Genomic DNA, 18,453 nt, shown 5'->3' with positions numbered 1-18,453 from the left:
AGGGCGTTGTTTTGAAAGGACATTTCAAAGGACCTGCAAACAGGAACTACGGAAGGAAGTTGTTGATTCCATATCACGCGGCGAAAAGCGGTTCAACAAGATGATAATTCTCCCATAATATTGTGACTTTTTTGTTTCCAAAGTACGCCTGCTGCCCTCAAAACTCACGAGAGCCATCGTCGGCACCTCAAACTAAACATCAATCCCTGGGATAGACAGCGGTCGTTGCGGAGCGCGCGCTAAACGGTAAACGGTGCCGGTCTCCTCCTCAGAGTCGCACAGGAAGCCAGAAGAATCAGATCTTTGGCCGCAATATATATATAAAAAAAAACACGAAACAAACGGAAAGAACCAAAAGACAAAAACCACACCGGAGAGCATGCTTGCTGCGATGGAGATGGTTTTCGCGGTGCGTGAGCGTCGACAGAATGCGAACGCGCCTTGTGCTTTCCTCTTCTGCCAAAGCAAGCGAGCGACGGACGAACGAAGCAATAGCGAGAGCAACAAATCAGAACAAACGGGCACACGAACAGGTATGTGAACGTGTGCGCACATTGCATCCCTCCTTGGACCGTAATCTTGACTCTCTTATTCGTTTCGTCGGTGTCGATGGTAACCACCACCCCGGGTTTGAAGAAGAACTGCAATTATCGTCGCGAATTTTTCGCGATTTTATTTTCTTCTTCGTGTTACCTTTTTTTTTTGCTGTTGAGTTCAAGTTGTGGCCACCCCCTTCTTCTCAGCGTTTTCTTCTTTCGTTCTCGTTCGATGTCCCTTTTTTCCATCCTGGTCATCTACCTGCGCCTACGTCGATCCGCCTCTGGTCGGAGAGACGGCGAGACACCGAGATTGATTCGTTTGCAAACGGGGCGCGCACGCCAGGCCGCTCCTCCTCGTAATCGTTAAACCTTTCGCGCGGTCGTCCGATGATGGTGGTGGTTGGTTCCATTCTTTGCAGAACTGGCCACTATTCTGCGCTGAGGTCACCTCTCAGCGCGGAGAGATAATTACAATATCGTCGTCATCGTCGTCATCGTGCACGCGATGCACGCGAACGGACGTCCGCGGAAGCCACGGTGGGGTTCGCATAAAGCTCGCAGGAACGCTACTGCGAACTTATTCTTTCATTTCAAAGCCCATCAACAACCGGAGTACGCCTGGTTTACGATCTTCACCGGTTTATGATGCATTTAAAAGAAAATTTAAAAGCTAATTCAATCTCGGAACGAAACGTCAGTCGTGGTCTCGCGAAATGCGATTGCGCTTCGCGGAGAGTGCCGAGAGGGAATAGATCAAACCACGGCGGTTGCATGTAGGCTAACGGGTTATTATGTATCCGTTGGTGAGGAGCAGCAGCAGTCATGTTGGACGAAGCATGCAAGCAAGCCAACCCGCCAGGGCAAGCCAGGTGGCAAAGAGGAATAGCGGAACGGCGACGTTGAATTGAAGATTTATGACTGATCTTCGGTCGAACGTCGGAGCTCGACTCCAATCGCCAATACACACTGCTGCCCCGCGCGATAATCATGATGATGATGATGATGATTATCTTCCGTTTTCGTTCTGCCTTCACCGCGCTCTGCATTCCCATGTTGTGCTTCGGTCCAGTGTTCGGTCGAAACGTCTTCGGCATCTTCAGTATCTGGGACTTCTTGTGGTGCTTGGACCACACGCCCCACAAGAGATTCCTGGGGGGTTTGCATTCGAAACAACAACAGGGCAACAACAAGGGGACACACATTAATGTATGCGCGGTGGTAGTGCGCACTCCAGAAAACGGTAAATGTCAAAGTCAAAGACACCAGACAACGGAGTCCGGGCATCGCTCGCTCGCTCGCTCGCTAGCGGTTCGTAATCCGTGCGAACCATCTTTCGCAAACACAGCGATGGCGCGATGGCGCGATGGCGCTCGGCCAGCTAGCCAGCCAGCCAGCAAACGAACAACAAATCATATAAGGAGCCAGAGCATTACACCCTACACTTTCTCCAGTGTCTGCTTCCCTCAGCATAGTGAAACGAATTTGTTCTGCTCAATTATACGCCCACCAACCACCTCCTGGGGGTGCATGTGTGTGCTTGTGGGTGACCGTCCATTTGCAATGATTTTCCGCGAGGTTGGTGAGGTGTCACTATGGGCAGCCACAGTGCAGCGCAACCACCGACAAGTAGTAAAAAGATTGCTGGAAACGGTAGCTCGTTCTGACGACTGAGAACTCGGTGAAGCCCTCTGTACCGAGGGTTTCTTCCTTCTAGAGACCTCGCGGTGCGGCGTCAATGACTTCCCGTGGAGTCGAGTACTAACCAGCCAACCAGCCGGTCGGTCTTTCAGATTTGGATCCCTCTTTCTCTCCAACAAGGAGAGAGGGATCTGCCAGCCACACTCACAGAGACAGCCGGCCAGACAAGACAAGACCAGCAGCTCCTCGGTGGCCTCGGAATGGGTGGTAAGTTGTACGATAATTAACTGTAATTAAAAGCCCAATTCCGCCTGCGTGCTCACTCCTTTGCGCTGCGCTCTGACGAGTGCAATCCACCAGCAGTAGCATTAAGAAGAAGAAGAAGAAGGAGAAGGCTAACGGCGGTCATTTCTTTTCCGTATTTTTTTTCTCGTTGTTCTCGCTTTTTCCCTTTTTCCACCTTTAAGGTGCTACACAAACAATGCAACCATCACTCCTCTCTCTCTCTCACACTCTCTCTCGGGGACTGCATCTTCCTTTTTGGGGTTGGGAGGTGCGGCTATCTGTTGGCTTATGTTGTGGTAGGTGATGGTTGCAAGTGCGCCGAGGCGCGCACGCCAAACGCGTCCAAGCGCACCCAACCGCACCGATATGCTTCCGGTGACGAATCCCCCGCCGCCGGTGCCAGCCAACGTGTTTGGATGGAGCAACATTGAGATTCAACTTCTGGTTGTTTAAGGGAAACGAATTTAACACTAAATTATCTTAATTATCTCCGCAGTGCGTCTCACCCTCAGCGTCAGTCAGAGATTGAGCATAAATACTTAATCTACCGGTCATAAAACTCCCCCTTCCCTCCCTAAGCCCAACTTCATCCAAAAACCCCCTCGTAATGGTGTTCAAAAATGAAGCAATCAACAGCATCGTCGGTATCCGCAGGTGTCTGTTCGTCGTCGTCGTCGTTGGTATTGATTTCGATTTCTTGTGCCATCAGATCCCTCTAGAACCAACGGCGAGGACGAACAATCAAACACCCACCCACCAGGAAAAACCACCCTTGTCTAGAGGGATCTCGGGATAACGGGACGCTTCAGTGTTCGATAGCATCGCACACAGAGGCAGAAGCCACTCCAGACCCGGCTTCTTCACTCTCAGCGCGTCACAGACTCGGTGGCCTCTACGGTACGCTCACGCTGGATATGCCACAAGGAATAAAAGCGATGATGTTTGAATTCAAAAGCACGGCGTGTGTATGAGTGGGCCTCGATAAACAAATGGCAAAACTGGGAGGGAATCGCGAACTGTGATTCCGATTTGTTTATTATGCTTGCGTTTTCCTTCGCGTCCCGTTGATGGTGAGGCCAGAGGAGGGATCGACCATAAGTGTTCTCGATGGTGGTACCACCTCAGGCGAAATCGCTTCCGGAAGCCAGTTTGTTGAGCTAACAGTGGACTGTTTAATTAGTATAAATTTAATGGAACAATGTATGCGAAATAGTCATAAACGAATATTTATGTAAACAGTTCTTTCGATTGAAGTACCAAATACCAAAAGCAGTTGACATCCACAATCAAGGAGGCATCGAGTATAACGTTCTTGGGAAACGGAATAGATTCTGACACATTCGTAGCACACTATGATGAATAAACATTCTCATCGAAACGGATTATTTAGAAAACCAAGTAAAGTATCGCTGACAGAGAAATGCAAATCCACGTTGACAAGATATACCACGGCAGTGGCAGGTTATGCTGTTCATAATAAAAGGCCAATAGCGAATTTTAGCAGACCTCAAATGCTTTGAAATCGTTCCAGCTGCCTATCTCTCTCTCTCTCTCTCTCTCTCTCTCTCTCTCTCTCTCTCTCTCTCTCTCTCTCTCTCTCTCTCTCTCTCTCTCTCTCTCTCTCTCTGTTATATATTGAGACGTAGTTCACTTTGGTTTCTAGGCTGTAATCCTATAAAATCAGAGCTCCGGGGTGAGTTAGTTGATTTCTGACAATAAAGCACAAAGCTTTACACTCTCCTACCACTGTTGGAAACTCTGTTGGAAAATTCGTTGTAAAAAAGTGACCGATTTCCTATGAAAATCATCATCTGTGCATATCGCGAGGATGGAAGCCTTTTTATGTGCTCGCCGCACTCTCATACAACGATTACAAAAAGGTATTGTGCAGAAAAAAGTGAACATCACCATATGGTGGTAGTGTCTGACCGACGCTCCCCCGGAGGACCTAAACGAGTTCAGGTGCTTGGGGCGTGAAGTGGACACCCCACCGGTGTAAATCTGATTAGCGTTCAATAAATAAAGTTAAACCAGCAAGCCAGAACACCAACAGCGGGGCCGTCGAGAAACGGAACCGAGTAATTACGAGCTAGTTCCTCTCGACCGACCCCTCTAGAACACACTGGACACGCACGTCTCGTCTACTCCTGTGACTTGTTGCCGGTCGTAAATCGTATGGAAAAATTCTAAAATTGACCCCTCTCTCTCTCTCTCTCTCTCTATCAGTTCAGTGCGAGTGAAAAGCTGAAAACAAGAATCTCGTGTTCCCTGATCCCTCGTCGTTCCCCAAAAACCGATCCAAGTAAGCAGCTTAACCTCAGTTTCCACATACGACATGGCTGGATGGACGCCAATCGATTGGCGCGAATCGTGGCACATCGCACCGCCACACTGGCCCGAGTTCCCAAAACACGCACACAGCCACACGCATATCGCACAGGGACGCTTAGCGCTAAATAGACACCAACTAGATTTGGCATTTCCCACCCTCCTCCGTGTCCTTCTCCTCGTCCTTTTGCCGGTGAGAAAGGATCAAACTCCAGGCACTCCCAAGAGAAGAGAGCAAGCGAGAGAGAGAGAGAGAATTGCTCTCGAGAGAGCGACAGCCAGCATGCGGTGCATATTTATGCGCATGCGGCGGTCTCAGAGGCACCCTCCTCTGCTGTTCGGCTACGCGCGAGGCAACCATCGGGCCCAAAGGTGGCTGCGTCTTTTCCATAAACACAAAGGACACGAACGACCTCGCTCGCTGCCTACTTCGATGATGTTCGAACAACCTGCCTTCCTCTCTGGATGCTCACACGAAGAAGACGAAGCTCATGAAGTTGAGTTGCCGCATGTCCATCCAGTGTTTGTCTGTGTCTGTGTGCGTTCGATTGAACATGCCATGGAACCGAGGAGAAGGTCCTCCTCACGGGTATCACGGGATCCGACATCCTCCTTCCAGGAGCCTCCAGATGGATGCAGCAACCAACGTACCGGAGTCCTTTCTCTGTGTACCACTGTGTGGGTACGGCACGGGAACACATGTGTGTGCGGGAGGGAGAGCACGCGTAGCATATGCTCCCCGGCCGGTGCCGTCCACACGCCGGATCCGACCGACCGGTTGGCCCTTTTTTGGGCCGATGGCGCGTTGTAACGCGCCGTTGCTTTATTAACCGCTGAATAAGTTATCACTTTATTGCAGGAATTTAATCAACTGCCTGGCTCACACAGGCACACATACACGTGGGCATGCACACATACGGCCATAGGTGATGAGGCTGAAGAGGTAATTTCCTCACACGGGGGAAAGGCCTGGAAGGAAAAGAGAAGCGACCTGGATAGGCCAAAAACTTGCTTCTCGAGAACTTGGAACTGCCGTTTGTAAAAGGAGCGAACGGAAAGAGGCTCTTCCGGTGCTGGTGGTGGTGGCCATGAGGGGGAATGTTGGTTCTTTGAAATGTTCTTTCTCACATCGTAACACGGTAGCAGTTCCCTGGTTCCATGCTGAAAGTCTTCTGAAAGGCGCTGACGACTGTTTCTTCAAGCTAAAAGGCAAGATTTTCCTTTCAACATCAGTTTTTTTGAGGGGGAAAGAGAAAACGTGTGTGGGTGTGTGGGAGTGTGTGTAGGTGGATGTAATTATCCATGGATCCAACTGATGGTCCTTACGAGAAGCTACGAGCTCGCTGACGCCTTTTTGGAGACGATTTATGTTGCTGTTGTCCTTTCCATTTACTTCTTGATCACTCCCATTCTCTCTCTCTCTCTCTCTCGCTCTCTTTCTATCTATTAATTTGCCTTCTGTATCACCTTGGCCGGGAAAAATGTCTTCCATTTGCTAGGTGGTGTGTCCTCCAAGCAGGAGCCGCACACGACCGACAGAACACCAAAAGTGGGCCTTACGCCGGATTTAACGGTCGTCCCAGCGGACGCTTTTCCGCAACAAAAACTTCTCCGTAAGGTGGGGGAGAGGAGAGAGAAAGTTCTGTGGAAATGGAGTCCTTCCGCCATTCCCTTCCTCGCCTCTCTCTCTCTCTTTTTTATTGATTGTGTTTGATTCAGTCTGTTCCTGCATAATTCACCGTCAATCTAAGTTTTCGGTCATTCCAACGCCGTCCTAAATACCATACCCCCGGTGTATGTGCGTGAGTGTGTGCTAGAGGGTTTAAAACCAATGTCCACCCCTCTAATCCACTGGACACGAGCGGACGTGCTAGAGAAGAGGGACGGAAGGAAGGGATATCGAAGGCAATAAAGACGATTGAGTCGCCGATGCCGATGGTGACACCTGGCACAAGGTCCGGGGAACAAGGAAAGGAATTAAATTTTACAATCACTCATCGTGTGCTACGCCTGGTGCTGGGTGTTGGTTGGTTGTTGGGTTTTATGTCGTCTCAAGCAAGCAAGCGAACGTCGGACTTTGAAAACAGTAAAGGTGTCGCAATGATACTTGGGAAAAAACTTTTCCCTTTTTGAAGGTACCGAACGGAAAAGAGAAAGGAATGGGAATGAGGTGGTGGCAAGTGGAAGGAATATTAATTTGCAAAATGATACCTCCTGGTAGGAGGAGAAGAAGTTTTGAGCGAGCGGGGTAAACATTTCGTTTGCGAACGAAGATGTTTTCCTCTTTCGTAGCATAGGGTATTGGCCACACTCGCAGTGGTTGATGATTTGCAATCAAGAAATATTCATGAAAGTTTGTGCGCACCTTGTCGCTACATGGGTTTACATGGGCGTTATCTCATCAGAAAAGCCTACTTTCTATTTTTGACTAAAGTGAGAAGGATTCTTACATAACTTGGCATCCTACCACTGCCCAAAAAATCCTTTCAAACAGTTGTCATCCATTCCAATGCCAAAAAAAAACAATCACCAATTAAGGAGAACTAGTCCACAACGGGAGTAAATACGTAATACAAAGGAATGCAGATTGGTTTGGAGGGTTTCAAATGAAAAACGAATCCTTGGCCCCTCTCCAAATTCATGAGATTCATGGACCGAGCAAAAAAGACGATGAACCTTTGCACCACGAAAAGTATCAGTAAAATCAGCAAATACCAGAAAAGATCAAACGAGAACTCAAATGAAATCCGTTTTAAAAGCGAAACATAATTACCATTCCTCAACCTTGACGCAACTTGACGCAGCCGATGTCGAAATTGCGATGGCGAAGAATATGGTTGAGACACATTCTTCCTTCGTCAATACCCTCCGCCTAATTACTTCTAACTCCTATTACATCAAAAACCCACCGGGTGGCTGCTCTTTGGTGCAGACCCTCTCTAATGGCATTTTTAATCAACTCAAACATTGACCGTTTACTGGCCTGTGCTCGCTTTCTCCGGTCCGGCGAGGTCTCGACAATGGGAGGTATACAACAATGCAGGCTCACTGTTGATAAAGCTAAGCTCCGGTAGGCGAGGCGCAGCAGTTTTCGCAAAGCAGCAGCGAAAGCAGAAGAGGCGTTCTTTTACTTAATTACAACTCTGAGCAACCAACAGACGCACAGACACATAAACACAAAGGCTAAACGCTCCCTGTTTTCCCCAATAAACACCTAACCAAACGCCCGGTCTCGAGTGCCTAGACCGCTAGAGCTAGGCGCCATGAGACCACATAGAAGCAGCCCGGGTCCACGTACGGCATAACTTGCCTTCACTAAACCTTCTGGCTCGATGGCTGGCTGGCTGGCTGGCTGGCTGGCTGGCCGGTTGGCTGGCTTGGTTGGTTCTACCTTCGCTGACTCGAAACTCGATTACCGTTACGTCGAAATCGAACGCCGAGTTCTACCCTCGCCGAGTCGCCGCTTGGTCGAGGGATGAGATGAGAAGACGACAGAAGACACACGGAGGCAACAGAAGAAGGGTAAAGGGGAAGAGCTTGTTCTGACTTCGCATCGGTGGGTGGATGGGTGGGTGGGTTGGTGGGTGTATATGTTGGCCAATATAAGTTGCATACAATGGATGTCCGTTCCTTCCTTCCATTCATTCATTTCATCCACATCCGTCCACCTCTCTTTCTCTCTCTCACTGGATGTCTGCCGTTCACCGTTTGTCGTGGGCCGCCCTTTGGCCATCTCCGACGGTAATGTTCTCTTCCTTTCCCTTCCCTTCTGTCGCCTATGTTATTGAGGTGCTCTTGAACTGTTTGCAATCCAGGAGTTCTGGTTCCAGTTCACCCAGTCCTGGCTGAGTTTAGCAAGGAAGCAATCCGGCCACGAAATCAATACAAAATAGAACGATTTCTAACCCTCTCAACTAGTGGAATTTCCTCTTAACTCTTGCTGTTCCGCGGTAATTATGCTTTACTTTGATTTAATCAGATGCTAGGCCACGACCTTAATGGTGATGGTGGTGCCAATTGGTGGGAACTAGGAGTGAGCAATACCTTCCCTTCAAATTCAACCTCCCATCCCACCCACCGAAAAATACTCCTCAAAAACTTCCTGCAGCCACCAGTGCTATAAGCCAGCCAACAACCGGAAGCCAAATGCAAATCTACTTCTCGCGGCTCAAAGACAACACACCGGCCGGACGAGCGAAAATCACAAACAGAGAGAGACAGAGAGAGAGCCAAAGTTTCCTTATCGTCCTACGGTTCCTACTGTCTGCCTCTCGGCAAAAAGGAAGGAACCGGGAATGGGGATGTGGAAACTCAGGGCAGGAACTACGCCAGGATAAAAGCGAAGAACTCTAACGACCGCGGCCGCCGTGCACCGCGAGAGAGGGATTGTGAAAGGAATGGTCGGAGTACTGATCGTCAAGGGGGTGCGGGTGGGAGTGCGACAAGAAGGTAGAGGGTGCAGGTTGTGGGTGCCTGCGCGAGGCGTTGCATAACCGACATACGACAAGGGCGACGAGCAGATTGAATGTATTTGCATAAATTTCCCACCGAAACCACCGAGCCATCGTGTGCAAAAGAGAGGCCCGACCGGAGAGAGAGAGAGAGAGAGAGAGAGAGAGAGAAGAGAGAGAGACTGGGCAAGTTTAGAAAGAGAGCGAGAGAGAGACATGGACCCAACCGTGGCTGTGGCTCGTTTCTCCATTTCTTTACGCCATGAAGACTGCTGGCCACCCCCTCGCACCACCCTCCACCCTATCGGGGAGCATAATATTCACTCGTCGTCGCTGGCGTTGGAGTGTATGGCGCTTTAGGCCTGGCCTGGCCTGGCTGGCTGACTGGCTTTTTCATTAATATTTTTGCTCACCAAATAGCTGCCTCCTACCGACCACCAGTGGGGGTGAAAAACACCACCCACTCACTCACCCACCCACCGGTGGAACTGACAAGAAAATGATTGGGAAAATGTGGTGAGTGTATCAATCGGGAGGAATTGAGTTGGGGGGGAATTGTGCCCTCACGAAGGTCAACAACGGTCGTTTCGGGGATTATTGATTTTAATTTTGAGCCCCCTCCGGGCTTGCAATGAGGACACCAGCGCCAGCACCCATCGTCCGTTGTCTGCCACTCATCACATCAACATCAAGGAGCCGGAGGCCGGTATGATGACGTTTCCTTCCTTTTTCTGACGGAGAAATCCTTAGCACAAACGACACAAACAACAGTTGACATTGACGTCAAAATGTTGCTTCTGGTATGTTTGATATATGATGCGTTACTATCAAACACGCGGTCGGAATGTAGCAAACGACGATGTCGATCGAAGCATAGGAAAGGTTTCTCCAATGTGTTACGGGAAACGTAAGGAGAAAAAAGGAATCATTTTGTGACTCTCACTCTGTTGCACTAAGAGCTTTATAGCGATGAAGGGAAACAAAGGAAAACCAATCAGGATCGAAAGGAAAGATCTCTCTTCAAACACAATCATGGCGAGTATGTTGATCCCTGCCATAAAGAGGGTGGTTTTGATGAACTCACATCCTTCCCCCGCCTTTTTGGATCACACAGAGGATGGTATGATGGAGTAAATGAATCCCGAAAGGAAATGCGATCTGAAAAAAGGATTCTTTGCTTCGCGTGCGATCCTGCCAGGAGTCGAACCTGGAATCTTCTGATCCGTAGTCAGACGCGTTATCCATTGCGCCACAGGACCTGCTTGTAAGTGATGCATGTGCCACAAAACACGCATGGCTTAGTGATCTTTCGTATGATCGCTGCTAATCAATCTGATGTTGATCTGATGCTTCACATCTACGTGACGTATCAACCAGTACGAGTGATCGTGATCGAGCACACTTTAGGTGGGGATAAGCCAATGTATCTATTGTTAGCCACTCAGAGCCGGGGAGCGTCCGGGGATTGACTGACGCTCTTCGACAAGACCCAAAGTAGGAAACCGAGAACACAGAACGTGGTCCCGTTCTTACTTGACATTCCTTCCGTTTTCTGAGCTTGTAATGAGCAACCTAATGAGCAAACGGTACTGTGGCTGTTAGAGGACGAGAGCGGGGGAGACCTTCTCAGGCGACGATTGTTTCGCTGCTTCGCGGTCCGGTGGACGCCGGAGCACCACCAAGCAGTGAAAGCAATTAATTCTTCTTCACCCGGCAATCGTTGGCTGAGCAGAATATTAAAGGGCCATGCTGTCATACGAGGCATAATTGCCGTTTTCTTTGTTCTGGGTGTCTCTCTCGTTGCTTCTGCCACCACCCGACACGGGTACTCACTCATTGATGACGACGATTGTCTGTCCCGTTACCATACGGCGTTGGCATACGGGGAACCCACTCTCGTCTCTTATCGAAATGTGAAGTGGTGGTTGGTTGGGGTATTAATGTCACTATACACGATGTCAAACGATGACTTTATGTTTCGATGGCATAATTAAGTGTTTACAATTTGCACAAATCCGTACCATCTCCTAAATTTTTACTGCCACTACTTTCCTGTCGATTCGGAATAGAATTTCTAATTTTGTTACACGCTCATAGCGAGAGAAAAAAATAATCCAATTATACATCAAGCGGGTCCTGTGGCGCAATGGATAACGCGTCTGACTACGGATCAGAAGATTCCAGGTTCGACTCCTGGCAGGATCGCGAGAAACGGAATAGTTTTTTTCGTACAACAAACAACAAACGTGACCATCAGATGCTCGGCGCTTTCATGGTGGTGGCTCTGCAGCATGGTCGAACAAAAAACCCAAGCGAGAGAGCGTAGAAGCACAAAGTAAGCGATGTTTTGCATGGCATTTTCAAAGGGGTATCAGAACCGGATTGATCAGATGTTGGAAGAGGAATTCGCAGTTCCTCATTCGCGATTTTTCGATAGAAATAGAACCACTAAAGCGATAGGAACCGACGCCAAAAAGGCACTTGTCAATCCGCAAAAAAATCCATTCGTTCATGTGTGCACGGCGACACTCAAAGGTTTCTCTCGAAACACCTCATTCGTCGGATGTTACCAAAGGTTCTCTATCTGTCTCTCTGTCTGTCTGGTCCGTATTTGTGATTTGCTTTTGGGCTTCTAGAGCACAACGCAACTGGCAGCCCCTTGCCTTGCTGATGACGTTATGCGAACAGATTAACCCTCAGCTGATTGTCGAGGACGCCACGAAGAAGTTTGAAGGCGACGCGACGTTGCATGTTTTGCTTATCAGTAGCGAAGGAAAGGAAGAAGGGTCTTTCTCTCGATCTGGATCAGTGGGTGGATCGTTGGTACTCCATTTTGTATCATTAATATCATTAACCTGCTGGATAATTCTACTGGCTGCTAGCCAATCGATTATCACATCAATTAAGTGTGTACCTGCGATACGCGACGCCATTGCCAATCGTAATCGCCATCGCCCACAATCCAAGTAACGCGCGTGTGATGCATTGTCTCTTTCGTTCGCTCAGTTTGTCTTTCGTTCACTCATACTCGTGGAGCTGCTGCTGCTCGCCCTACGTGCGCGATCGATTTCGGTTCTCCTTCTTCTCCATCTTCTTCTTCTTCTTCTTCTAGTGGCCAATCTACCTACCGAGTGCGCCTCACACAAAAGCATAACCGTTTTGATGAAAGCCACCGGTACAATGGCTGCCATGAAGCGGTCGCCGTCGATGTTGTTGTTGCTGTTGTTGTTGATTATGGTCGTGTAGCAGTTGAATAACGAGAAACAGGAAAGCCCCGGATAGGTGCTGGGCACGGTTGCACGGTTTGCGCTGCGTGTAAACCGACCACGCTCTCTTGTTCTCTTCTTCTTTTCTCTCTCTTTAGTGACTTGTTTGCTTGAGACATCAACGACAACGACGACGACGACGATGAAACAAACAGACACAGAGCAGGTCGGCGGCTATGCTACAATTTAAAGAAAACCAACTCCCCGGTGGCCATGCTGTAAACTTGTATGCGTAAAGGGGCTCCCAAATGAGACCATTTACATACAGGTTCGCCCCGATTGCCCCGATGATGGTCGGTGGAGTCGCCCTGACTGATGGCGCATGATGTTTAATTGTGTGCGCATCGCCTAAGCGCGATGTGTAGCTCATTTTCCACTCCCAACCCGGTCCTGTGGCGCAATGGATAACGCGTCTGACTACGGATCAGAAGATTCCAGGTTCGACTCCTGGCAGGATCGCAACTGGAAAACAACTCTTTTGTGATCTTTTTTGTAGATCGCCCACACTAATCGCTTCATTTTCAAATAATCTTCCACCTCGGTTCGATTCGGTTAAGCAAAAATGGAGAAAAGAGAGAGAATTGAGTTGATGATCATCAACCAAGCACTACCACTGCTACACTGCTCTGATCTACTCTACCACGTGCTACTAATTATACGGTGCACTGTGTATTCGCTACGCCACCGCCAACAACAGCAACAGCGGCGCAACCTGTGCAACGCAACACCCTCGCACCCTCGCCCCCCCCGAGTAAGCATAAAACTACGAGTAGGAGGTGGTGGTGGCCGCCTGGCGCTAGCGTAAACAAGATGCGCACAGCTCGACCGCTCGTTCGCTCTCTTTCTCTCTTCGATCGTTTGTGCTGGAGTGGCCACGAAGTGCTGGCATGCACTTCTCGGATCGGAAGCTGTGCTTCGTCATCCAGCAACCATCTAGACAACAACAACCATTAACCCTCGATCCGCGATCGCAAAACAACAACATCATTCGCCGTCGCGTCAACGATTCGCGAACTTTGGCCGAGTTCCGAGAGCAGCAAGATTGCTATGTTGTTTAAAGAGAAGTGCGTTTTGGGAACTCCATTTTATTACTTGGCAAAAGTTATTTGTTGCTGCTGCGAAACGCATCATTGCTGCTGGTTTAAATCGAAATCTTCTGCCAAAATGTTCTTCTGCTTCTGCTGTCACGATCTCGGAGATTTGAAAGTTGCCCCCATGAAAAGGCCACTATACTAACTGACCAACAACTGGCAATCGTGGTGCAAAAAGCGGTTGTCCAAGTGTCAAGGACAAGACAGACACTGCAGGAGTACGCGGAGACCCGGGGACAAGCGAATTTTATGTTTCGGCAATTCAGATTGGAATCTGCTCACAGCTTATCGCCATACATACGTGCCAAGGCCTCTTATTAAAGGCCTCCTTCCACCCCCCCCCCCCCCCCGTCTACACGCGACTGATCCATACTGACATCCTGGTACCACGAGTCGTCATCGTCGTCATCTCCTTTCCTTGGCGCGTGTGGCAACGACGAACGCCAAAATTTGCACGTGATCCACGTGCCCGTTTGGTGAGCCCAAGGAAACTGGAAAAATGTGACGCTCAACCCTCCCTTCTTACCCCCTCATCACCAAGCTCAAAACCAAATTAAAGCCAAGCGTCATGCAAACGAATACCGCGAAGTGAGAGTCGCGAAGCGAAGCGAGAGTCACAGAAATCGTGAGCATCGTCGTGAGCACAACATCACCAACACCACCACTGGCAGCAGCAGCAGCATTCGATCGATCAGGAAACGTGCGAAAGATCCGCGACACGTGACCGCGCGCGATGGTGGTGGCCACCGCGCACCGTGGGTTTCCTAAGATTTGCACGAGCTGAAACAACGCAGCAGTAGCAGCAGCAGAAAAAAAACCAGCCAACTACGAAAAAGTCAGCACAGATAAAACAAGGAACCAAGTGCGCTAAGAAGACGAGAAGGAAGAAGAAAACAACAAACGGCACGCCATGCCATGGCACCAGTCGTCGACACAAAACGCACGAAACATGCACATCAGCAGCAAGAAGCGCGCGCGAGGCAGCCTGCTGGCTGGTAGGCAGGCAGGTGAGCAGCAAAAGGAGGGGGGGTGCAAGATGAGTTTATCCTCCCCCCACACTAGTACTCCTTCTCCTCCTTCGCGCGGCCATGGGGTGGCCGAGGTTGTGTGTTTTGTTGTTGTTGCCGTTTGGTTGGTGCGCCGACGACGAGAGTGAACCCCGCGGAAGTGCCTTCGCGTCGTTGTTCGGCACGAGGAGAGGGAGGCCACACGCGGGGGGGGGGATGGTGGAGGTGGCGAGACGTCGTCGTGCTGCACGCGATGCGACGGATTCCGATCCAACGCGCGCACTCCAACAATGTGTGCTGCGCGCCGGTCAAGGAGGAAGGTTCCGGATCTCTATTTGCAATCATCAGTCGCGGAGAGCATTAAAAACCAAGACAGAGGGCAGAGATAACTACCGCAGGTTTGATGGGTTGGATTGGAAAATAATTTCATTTTTTTTATCGAAAATATATGATCATGCATGTGGCGAGAGTGTTTTTGATAACTCTTCTATTCGTCTGCGAGCAACAGCTTTTTTGAGTGTTATTCATAGTGACCCGAGTGTTTCTTATTCGGAAAGACATTTATTAACGCTTATTCATGCTGTATTTCTGCTTAATATTAGTATTTTTCCTATTCCTAATAGTTAATTTTTTAAATCAAACTATGTTCACATTGATGGCGAGAAAAACCAACCGTTTTTAGTTACTCTTCTATTCGTCTTCGATTATCGTCTTTTTGGAGTATTTTTTAGGATTGATCAGTCTGTTTCTTAAACAAAATTTGATTTCTTCCATTTTTTTCTTGGTTTATTTATGTTATTATTTCTGTGATTCCTATTCCCACAGCTATAGCACGTAAACAATGTTAAAATTCGACATACAACAAAGCAAAAATCACCAAAAATGATGCTCATTATTAAATAATAATTTCGAATCTGAACGGAACACAACAAAATTCCAATCCGATTATCGCTCCAATTTAGTTATGTGAACCCTCTCGCACACGCGGCATTAGCAACATAACACACCCTCATCCCACTCGAGGGCTGATGATAATAAGAGATCAGACAGGGGCATATGATGATCGAATCGAAAACGGTGGCCCCTTCCCCTTTCGCGGAAAGTATTACATCGTGGGTCTCCCCCCGTTGCCAAACCACCACACCACACCACTACGCCCGCTACACCTGCCACCCACCCCGGAGTGGGTGGTGGAATTGGGTGATGAAAATGTGTGACAATTGGCAGACCAAGCAGCCATGAAGCCGTATCTCAATCGGTAGCACCGACCAGCTGGCTCACGCTCTCTCTCTCTCTCTCTGGCTTGGAACTCGATCGTCAGGTGGTGGTGGACAGTCCACCACACACAAAAGCATACGCGGTCCCCCGGCCCCACCGTCGATCGAGTGAACACGACCACCACACGCACCAACGAACCGAACTGTGGCCCCCAACGGGTTCGGTTTTGCATTTGTTGTTGCTGCAGCCGAATGTGCTGCAATCGCCAGAGACCAGAGCGCAATAAGCAACAGCAGCAGCGCAGATCGTGCTGTCTGTTGCACTTTTGTCTGTTCTCCCCCGGGCACCACCCTTTTCCCCAATCCTCCTCCACCCCTTAAACTAATGTGCGAGCGTGTTGGTGAGCTGGCTCGCAATATGAGCAACGAAGGCTACCATCAACAACCAATCCGCGGTACAGTAAGGGAACACCGCGAAGGTAACAACCTCAAGCCGAGGTCTGCCTGACGGTAAATGCGGATGGAAGGGTGGACGGAGCGACGCACGGACGCACGGAGTTCAGGGCGCTCGTCGTGGCGGAACGCGACGCGAAGATACGAGGAACAAAGGAACGTCTTTGTGTCTCGATGAATTGAAGCGCTTTGCAGCAGCAACAGCACCAGGCACGGCACGAGCAATACACCAAACGAGGGAAATCCGCTGCAAAACTAACAGGAAAATCCGAAACCACCACCCTCGCTGGTGGGTTGGGGTGGTGCCCTTCTGCGTTTCGATCTGCGGTTTGCTACCTTTGGTGACGTGTTTAGCACGTTTGCCGTTCGATATCTATCGGTATTTATGGGTTCATTAACGGGATTTCTCGTCTTTTTTGGAAGGAATTTGTTTACAAACTTGGTAATGTGTGAAATCGAGGTGTTTCTTTTATTATTTTGCGCATTTCATTAATTTTTATACTTATTTTAAATATTTACTTATCTTTTGTAGTAGAACCTTGAATTATTTCATGCGCTTTTTATTCAATAATTATGACCTAAATTCAACAACAAAGCACATGAAATACCTTAGTGAAAGTATTGCCCGTCATTAGCTATCACTTTCTCCCATCTTTCCGTTACTTTCCGTATCTTCTAATTGTTTGTAACTGATTTGGCGATATGAGATCTAGTATTATCTTTGTTCATGAACTTATTATGTCACATATTAAATTCTTTACTTGAATTAAATTCTTAATTGAGCAAAAATAATAATTATTAAATGATTAAAAACCATTCATGGAGAAACCAAACTCGACATGTTTTATGCTAAACCAATGTGTTGCTTACATTCGGTATATACTATGTAGTAAAAGTGGCTGTCTAAAGCATAATATATCAAAAAGAAAATAGTACCAGTTAGTGAGTAATTCCATTTAATTCATACTCGTAAAAAGTGATTGTGATATTTGGTTTATCATCTTGAACATTACTCATTTGTTTTACATCTTTTACTTTACTAGCATGTTCATTTCCCCATTTCTTCTTCTAATTCATGTTTATGCATTTTTCTTCTTTACTACAAAGTGAATTTATCTTATCTACTCTCCAAATGAGTTGCTCTATTGGCAAGTTCTACTCGATTTTCCGCTAGCATACCCTAGCAGCTGTGTTATCATCTTGCACTGTTTGTTTTCTGCTCCACATTCCGTGTTTTCAACATCGTTCTCCCCGTTTCTCGTCAACTGGTAGCTCCTCCAAGCTGCGAAACGCAATCATTCAAATGTTATTCATGTTGGCCTTTTCCCTGTGCTAAACGACCACACACAAAGGAAGACACATTATTCTTGATAAAAAGGACGAGTTTCGAGACCAAAAAAAAACCTCTCTTTCAAATCATGCTTCTTGGCCAGTTAGAACGTTGAAAACCGGGAACGAAAAACAAAGCGAACGAAAAATGGCCAACCGAATCCATGTAGCCCCCACCGCCAACAAAACACACGACACATAAATATGTTTGGGACCAAACAAGGCAGAACGCGGCGAACGAACAAAAGCTAATCACTTAACACACAGGGAGAGAACACCAAAGCCAACGACAACGCACCACACCAGCCGCCGTCATTCTGTCCTCTCTTTGTGGTGCTGGCCAGCTGGGCCACAGCATGTGGACGGTGGTGAACAGTGGCCAGTGGACCAGAGTCTCGTCTTTACCAGTGGCAGCGAGCGAGCGAGAGCATGATAAATACCTTTTCGCGCATAATTTTTGCATGATATGCTCACGGAACGGACACGCTCCACCGAAACCGTGGTAATCTAATTGCGACCGCGTGCGCCCCCGTGTGTGGTAGTGGTGCGCAACAACAAACACTTCATTGTTCGCTGGCTGGTGGCATGGTGTGCTCGTGGAACCGACCGAATTTCGGGGGCGAGAGGGCCCAGGAGCGTTCAGGATCTCTCAGGTGCCTCCTCCCTTGTGGGTAAATTGCCCTCGAATTGAATGCTCAAGCTTCTGCAGTGGCCCGCGGGCAAAGGGGGTGAAAGGGGATGTTGGAAAAGCATGAAAGGTGGGAGGGTAACAGGTGTGACAAAAGCACTGGCCAGACGCACGACAACGACGACGACCAGCGGCGAGAAAGCGTGGCCGACGACGCTGAA

At 48.6% G+C, this 18,453-nt stretch overlaps 3 non-coding genes across 3 annotated transcripts; 2 read left to right on the top strand and 1 right to left on the bottom strand.

Annotated features, from left to right (window-relative positions):
* Positions 1–10,427: 10,427 nt before the first annotated feature.
* Positions 10,428–10,500, bottom strand: Trnar-acg (transfer RNA arginine (anticodon ACG)). The gene has a single exon. It is a non-coding gene; the product is annotated as a tRNA-Arg (tRNA).
* An 873-nt stretch (positions 10,501–11,373) lies between these two features.
* On the top strand, positions 11,374–11,446 carry Trnar-acg (transfer RNA arginine (anticodon ACG)). Its single transcript has one exon. It is a non-coding gene; the product is annotated as a tRNA-Arg (tRNA).
* Positions 11,447–12,893: 1,447 nt separating this feature from the next.
* On the top strand, positions 12,894–12,966 carry Trnar-acg (transfer RNA arginine (anticodon ACG)). The gene has a single exon. It is a non-coding gene; the product is annotated as a tRNA-Arg (tRNA).
* Positions 12,967–18,453: the final 5,487 nt, after the last annotated feature.

Source organism: Anopheles aquasalis, chromosome 2 (genome assembly GCF_943734665.1).
Source record: "Anopheles aquasalis chromosome 2, idAnoAquaMG_Q_19, whole genome shotgun sequence".
In the NCBI taxonomy this organism is placed as follows: domain Eukaryota; kingdom Metazoa; phylum Arthropoda; class Insecta; order Diptera; family Culicidae; genus Anopheles; species Anopheles aquasalis.
The sequence above is the reverse complement of the archived record's forward strand: the minus strand, read 5'-3'. Positions and strand labels throughout refer to the sequence as shown.